Source organism: Cryptomeria japonica, chromosome 9 (assembly GCF_030272615.1).
Source record: "Cryptomeria japonica chromosome 9, Sugi_1.0, whole genome shotgun sequence".
NCBI classification, from domain to species: Eukaryota; Viridiplantae; Streptophyta; class Pinopsida; order Cupressales; family Cupressaceae; genus Cryptomeria; species Cryptomeria japonica.
In genome coordinates, this window is record NC_081413.1 from 241,740,533 (window position 1) to 241,748,311 (window position 7,779).

Genomic DNA, 7,779 nt, shown 5'->3' on the forward strand with positions numbered 1-7,779 from the left:
TAAACCTACAGACAAAATTTATTTGGCCAAAGAAATATTGGATGGCTTTTACCATTTTGGGGATAGGTATTCTATCAATTGAAGCCACTCTCACAGGACCTATCCTTACCCCATATTTGGACACAATATGTCCTAAAAGTTTACCTTCGGGTTACATCAAAATGATACTTCTTAGGATTAAGAGAGATCACATACTCTAATGCCCTGAGAAATAGCTTTTCTTAGTGAAAACAATGTTCCTCTCCCTTTTTAGAGAATGTTGTTAAATCATCTTGGTAGACAGCCACACTGATATCTATAATATTTGAAAAGGATACATCCATAGCTCTCTAAAATGTTTCTCCAACATTAGTTAGTCCAAAAGGCATTCTGACATAGACATAAGCTCCCCATGGAGTAGTAAAGGTAGTATTGTATTTCTCAGATTATTTGACCTTCACTTGGTTGTATCTAGAGAACCCATCCATCATGGATAACAAATCACAACCTATGATCTTTTGTAGCATTCCCTCTATGTTATAAGAAAAGGATAATTTTCCTTTAATTGATGACAAATTTAACTTTCTAAAATCCATGCACAATCTGATGTCACCATTTTTCTTTCTTACATGGACAAGATTAGATACCCATAATGAATGCCTTAGTGGTCTGATAATATCGCCATCTCTGAGCTTTATGATTTCCTCTCTCATTTTGGGTCTAAGCACTAGATTAATTGGCCTTTGCTTTTGCTTGAAATGTTTAGCAGCTAGGTCCAATGGATCTCATTCTGAAACAAATCTTACCTGTAAGCATTTAGGTCATCATATGACCAGGAAAGGACATGTTTATATTTTCTGAGTAAAGCAATCAATATAGATCTAATAATAGGGCCAATTCTTTTACTAATGTAGACCTTTCTAGGAGAGGAATCATTTCCAAAATTAACCTCTTCAAGGTCTTCTTTGTTTACAGTAAATTGCTTCATTGTTTGACTATCTTGACTGTCAAACACTCTTTTGTTGCACTATTTCATTCCCAGAGATAGTGTCCTTTCCTTCTATGGTTTCTACAAAATCATTAAAATATGTTTCTTGATTGTCATACTCATCTATGCAATGCAATAATTTCAACAAGTCATCATCATCAATCAAAACTTGCCAATTACAAATATTATTAGGAATGGCAAGCCTGGTTTTTACCTCCACCTTTGAAATTCTAGCCAAGGTGATATTATCACTCTTTAAAGCAACATTTGCTAAAAAATTTGCCATAATGTTCTTTGATCTTTCTATCCATTTGATATTGAAGGCATCAGAAAATTCCAATGAATCCCAAACAGTTGATCTGTACTAATCCAATATATCATTCTTGGAAGAATAAACTGATCTAACTTGAGATACCATCAATTCTTAATCTCCCCATATTGATAGTTTCTTTATCCCATGCCTACTTTCTAGATTTAAACCTAGTAACTGGTGCAGGAGCACCTAGGTCTCATTTTCATCTCAAGTTTAATAGAAATTTTGGTTTGTATTAGTTTTAAGTTGGAAAGTTGTCTAAGATGTTTTTGAAGTTGTTCTAGGTTGTTTGGATGAGTTTTGAACTCATTGTGTGGTTTTGGTTTCTTGTTTTCATCTTTTTGCTCGAAGTTGCTAGTTTGGAGTTGCCTGGCAAAATGATGGAAAAGTGAGTTTTTAATGTGGTTTTTATTTTAAAAGTGCTTAGACATGTCTTATGCTTGGTTTCTAGGTGTGAGTAGTGCTCTTAGTTGATTGCAGGTCTTTGAGATCAACCTTGCATTTTCTAGGCACCAAAAGTTGCCATTTAGGCATCAAAATGTCAAATTTAAGTGCTCTTGGACATGTACCAGTTCATACAGGAGGATAACCAATTAGGATAAGTATTTAATCTCCTATTTGAACTATTCTAAGGGTTTTTCAATCGAAATTATTAGGCATTTTGATAATTTGCACTAAAAGTTCCTTGTTTTTCACTATGTTTTAACTCCAAGTGAGCAGTAGTCCGTACGCCTGTTGTACTTGTCTGTATTGTTTTTGCATTTTCATGTTCTCTCATGTTTCTTGAAGCTTTTCCCTTTGGTGGAATTTAATTTCATCAAGTTTTGAGTATTGTGCAAAAATATTTGGTTTTGACAGTTTCACTGCCTTGTCTAGGAAATTGGCAAAGATGCTTGGCCAACTTGGCTTCTTGAGGCCTTCAATGCTCATGGCTTCCCAAGAAAAAGTTGGTCAACTTGTAGGATATATAATTGGTTTGATTTCAAAATTGCAAGTGTAAGGAGTTTTGTGGCCATGGAGCCCTAGGCAAGTGTGCCATTTGGCTAGGGTCTTGAAGAAGTTTGATGCTTTGCTCTTCCATAGCAAATGCACTCATCAGATTATCAGACCTATTTTGATGTTAAGTTTGAATGTAAAGGAAAAGAGGCTTTCTAAGCCATAAGGAGGATGATTTCATGTTTAGTTTGTGAAAATATTGTAAAAGACAGTGAGTCACTATTTTAGAGTTAATTTCCTTTCACTTGCTTACTCTCCACCATGCATTGGAGCTTGTAAGGCATTGTACCTCCTTCTAATTTCTTGTAAACAAGAACAAGGAGTGATTTTTTGTACAATCCATGGGTTTGTAAGTTGCCAAGATCAATTAATGATCCTTGAGGAAATGTTGAAACACCCAACAGGATGTCACAGTCATTTATGACTGATTTTAGCATTTTAAATGAAGTTGTTATTGCTTTCTTCCTCTTCCAAATAGAAGGTATGAAGGACTACAAACAACCAAGGATAGGGCAATGATAAAAAGGCACCAATGAGACCTTTTCAAAGGTGTTTTGATAGTGGTAAAGTGTAGGTCAAAGTTGAAACACAGTGAAAGGGGAAAAGTGCAGTCATAAAAGACTTGATTGTGAACAAATCTTTTTTGTAATTGCCTAATGGCTTTTGTGCAGGGCTAATGTGATATTTGTGTGTCTTTCATGATAGACATGTTATCTTGTTTTGAAATGTAATTGGTTTTCATACCTAAGATGTGTTTGTAGACAACAAGAATGGAAAAGTTGTCATTGTTGCATACCTCTCATGAGCAATTTTTTGGAAATCTTGTTCTCTAACCTTGGAAAGGTACAAAGTTGTCTTTTTGTGGCTTAACTAACATGTAACATGGTAGAACCAAGTTTGTATGGGCCATATTGAAGGTCTCCAGCTTGTTAGTCATTATTTGCCATTAAAACCCTTGGAAACCCTCCTTTTGCACCCATTTTTGGGACAGTCACGGAGAAGGCCTAAGAGACCTTGAGACTTAGAAAATATTCAAGAACTCCCAAAAGGGTGTCCGAATATCAACTTATTTCTTTTTGGAATTCCTTCGCTTGAGCAAGGTGAACACAAAACCCCAAAAGGAGGGCTAATTCCTAGTAGCCTGTTTTAGGCCTAAAACTTCATTTTTGTCAAATTGGGTATGCCAAAGAAGGTTGCAAAGCATGAAACCCAACAAATCAAGTTGAAATAGGTTAACCTAACATGAATCCAACATATTTGGTGAGTTTGTCTTCATAAGTCAGTTTTGTAGCACTTGAAAGGATGACAAAAACAATGGAGTTGAAGCCCTTGAGCAACCAGGAAGTGTTTGACTTATGGAGGTGGAACAAGGAGAGCTGCTAGGTTTCCTACTAGCTTGTTGCACTCTGATTTTGGTGTCTACACCATGAAACGGCAAGAACCTTTCATTTAGTCAACATTCTAGCCACTTGGCAATCACCTTGCACTACCTCCCTATCATAGTGGTATCAGAGTACAGTTACACTTGGGAAGAAGTAGCAATTTGGAAACCATGGTGAAAAATGCAGAATTAGAAAAGAAAGTGGAAGACCAGGAAGAAGAAAATAGGTTACTCAAATTGAAGCTAGACCTCCTAGAGTAGAAGCTGGGTGAAGTAGAAGTGAAGGCAGATGAAGCTAGCAATAAGATAGAGGGAACAAAAGGCAGGGGTAAGCTCTTAGCTGTAGAGGATGAAACCCCTATACCAGACCCTGTGATAGAGAATGAACCCTTTTTGAAAGCCTCGAAGGCTATGAGTGGGAGAACACTAGAAGGAGTCCCACTATTTAGTGGTAAATTGGACCTAGAAGTGGTCATGGAGTGGATTGACGGTCTTGAGAACCATTTTGAATGTGATGGTGTGATAGAAGCCCAAAAAGTGAAGGTGGCTAAGTCTAGGTTGAGAGGAGCTACCTTAACATGGTGGAAGTTCATTCAAGATGAACATGAGAAAGAGGGCAAAAATCCCATAGCAACTTGGAAGGGAATATTGTCCAAAATCAGAGAGACTTACATTCCAGAGGACTATGAAATACAGCTACATAAGAAAAGGCAAAACCTTAGGAAAAAAGAGTTAGATGTTAGTACCTACACTAAGGAGTTTCAGAAGCTATGCCTTAGGTCAAAGATCCAAGAGGATGAAAATGTCAAGGTTGCTAGGTATCTCAATGGCTTGAGATGGAACATACAGAAAGAGCTAAGTTTGTTGTGCCCTACAACAGTCCAGAAGTGCTATCAACTTGCACTCAAGGTAGAGGAAAGGAGTAGGAAGAAGCAAGAGCAACATAACAGAGGTAGAGGAAGAGGTAGAGATGGTCGAGGCCATCGAGGCAGTTTTGGGGGAAGACACATAGATCAAAGGTCTTAGGGGTAATCTAAGCTTATAGAGGAAAGCGGGGATTCTCAGAGAAAGCCCAATTATAGGGGTAGGGGATCAAGTAACCTAGGAAGGGGTATGTCTAGTGTCCCAGGTAGAGGGTCTTACTTCTCCACAATGAAATGCTATAACTGTCAGAAATTGGCTCATCCTGCTTATAGGTGTCTAGAAAAGCCTAGTTCTTCCCATGGAGGTGAAAATAAGGTGAACTATGTTCAGGAGGAAGGAAGTAGTACAAGAACTCCAACAATGCACCTAGCACCCGAAGATGGTGAAAGTCTAATGATGAGGAGAGTATTGATGCAAGAACCTAACAAGTAAGAAGTATCTCAGAGAAGAGCATTGTTCAGGATCAAGTGCAAAATCTTGGGCAAAGTATGTAAGGTGGTTATAGATTCAGGTTCCACAGATAACATTATCTCAGAGGAGGCAGTTAGCAAATTGAACCTACCTAGAATGAGGTACAGTGAACCCTACAAGGTAACCTTGTTGAACAAGGGGAAACATGTCCTAGTTAACGAACAAGCATGGGTAGACTTAAACATAGCTGAATACAAGGATAGGATACTATGTGACATCCTTCCTATGGATGCTTGCCATCTACTATTGGGTAGACCTTGGCAATTTGACAAAAGTGCACACCATGATGGTGAAAAAAATACACATTCCTTTCAAAAGAATGGCATTGTCTACAAAATTTAGTCCCTTAGTGAAGAGACAGAGAACAACAAACCACAGGCACCTAAAGTGTTATTAGTCAATGAAAAAGAGTTCATCCAAACCATGAAAGATGGAGATGGGATTGGTTACACACTTGTAGTGAAACCTAAGGAGGAGAAGAAAGAAAAACAAGTTGAGATCCCACAAGAAGTGCAACAAATTCTTGATAACTTTAAGGGCATCATCAGTGATGGACAACCAACAAGATTACCCCCTCCTATAGCCATTAGTCATCAAATTGACTTTATACTAGGAGCTTCTTTGCCAAACAAAGAAGCATATAAGATGACTCCTAGATAGAACAAAAAGGTAGCTAGACAGATTCAAGAGTTATTGGATCAAGGATTAATAAGAAAGAGTATAAGTCCTTGTGTCGTACCCACTGTGTTAGCACCTAAGAAAGGGGGCACATGGAGACTATGCATGGACTCTAGAGCTATCAACAAAATCACAATAATGTATAGGTTCCCTATTCCCAAGATAGAAGATTTGATGGATTGTTTAGGGGGTGCAAGGTATTTCTCCAAAATAGACCTAAAGAGTGGTTACCATCAGATAAGAATAAAAGAGGGTGATGAGTGGAAAACTACTTTCAAAACAAATGAGGGTCTTTATGAATGGTTGGTTATGCCTTTTGGACTCTCTAATGCTCCCAGTACTTTTATGAGGTTAATGAATGAAGTATTGTAGGATTTTCGAGTAAGTTTGTGGTAGTCTACTTAGATGACATTCTCATTTTTAGTAAGACTAAAGAGGAGCATTTGAAACACTTAGCCATTGTTTTTCAAAGATTATCTGATGAGCAGTTAACCATAAATCTTGAGAAATGTGATTTTATGCAGCAAGAGCTAGTCTATCTTGGTTTTGTTGTGTCCAGTGGAGATCTTAAGATGGATCAATCTAAAGTTGTAGCCATAACAAGTTGGCCAACCCCACAATCAGCCAGTGAAGTTAGGAGTTTTCATGGTCTAGCCTAGTTTTACAGAAAGTTTATCAGAGGTTTCAGTGAGATTTGTGCACCCATGTTAGATACAATAAAGGGTGGTCATAAGGTCAAGTTTCAATGGAGAGAAGCAACCAATAAGGGGTTTGAGTTACTCAAAACTAGAGTTGCTACACAGTCAGTGTTAATCCTTCCTAGCTTTGATAAGCTCTTTACTATAGAATGTGATGCCAATCATCTTGCAGTAGGTGCAGTCTTGAGTTAGGATAATAGACCAGTTGCTTTCTTTAGTGAAAAATTGAATGATGCAAAGAAAAAGTATTCATCTTATGATTTAGAGTTATATGCATTGGTACAGGCACTCAGGAAGTGGAAGCATTACTTGCTTCCTAAAGAGTTTGTTGTGTATACAAACAACCAGGAAGTTAGTTTCTTGAATTTTCAGGATAAACTCAACCATAGGCATGTGAAATGGGCAGAATACCTACAAGCATATACCTTTACTCTTAATCACAAGAAAGGCCAATGTAACAAAGTAGTTGATGCTTTAAGTAGGAGATTGTTGACTTTTTAGGAGATCCAAGTTAAGAGTATTGGTTTTGATTGCTTTCAAGATTTGTATCCTAATGATGATGATTTTGTTGCTACTTATAAAGTTTGTCTTGCTTTTGAGAATCATTTCCATAGTGAGTATGCTGACTATACATTACAGAATGGATTGTTATTCAAGGGAGGACAACTATGTGTTCCTAAAGGCTCCATGAGAGAGAACCTTATCCAAGAGAAACACAATGGGTGTTTGAGTGGACAATTTGGTCTCAATAAGACCTTAGAGTTGGTTCAACACTTCTATTACTGGCCTAAGATGTAGAGAGATGTCAGAAGGCCAAAGGTAATAGCACTAATGCTGGTTTATATCAGCCACTTCCCATTCCTTCTAGGCCATGGTAGTGCATCAGCATGGATTTTGTTGTAGGTCTACCAAAGACAAAAATAGGGCATGACAGTATCTCTGTGGTTGTTGACCGATTTAGTAAAATGGCTCACTTTATACCTTGCAAAACTAATCATGATGCTATTCATATTGCTTTCCTTTTCTCTAAAGAAGTTGTCTGAATACATGGTTTGCCGTCTAGCATTGTATCAGATAGTGATGTTAAGTTTTTGGGTTATTTTTGGAAGACTTTGTGGAAGAAATTGGGTACTAACTTGTCTTTTGGCTCAGCTTACCATCCATAGATAGATGGCCAAATAAAAGTGGTGAATAGAACATTGGGTAATCTACTCAGATATCTCACCAAGGAGTATGGACAAAGTTGGGATCAGCTCATCCCACAAGCAGAGTTTTCCTATAATGACAGTGTAAACAGATCCACTGGTAAGAGTCCATTTCAGATTGTTTATTGTATGCATCCAAGAGGTGT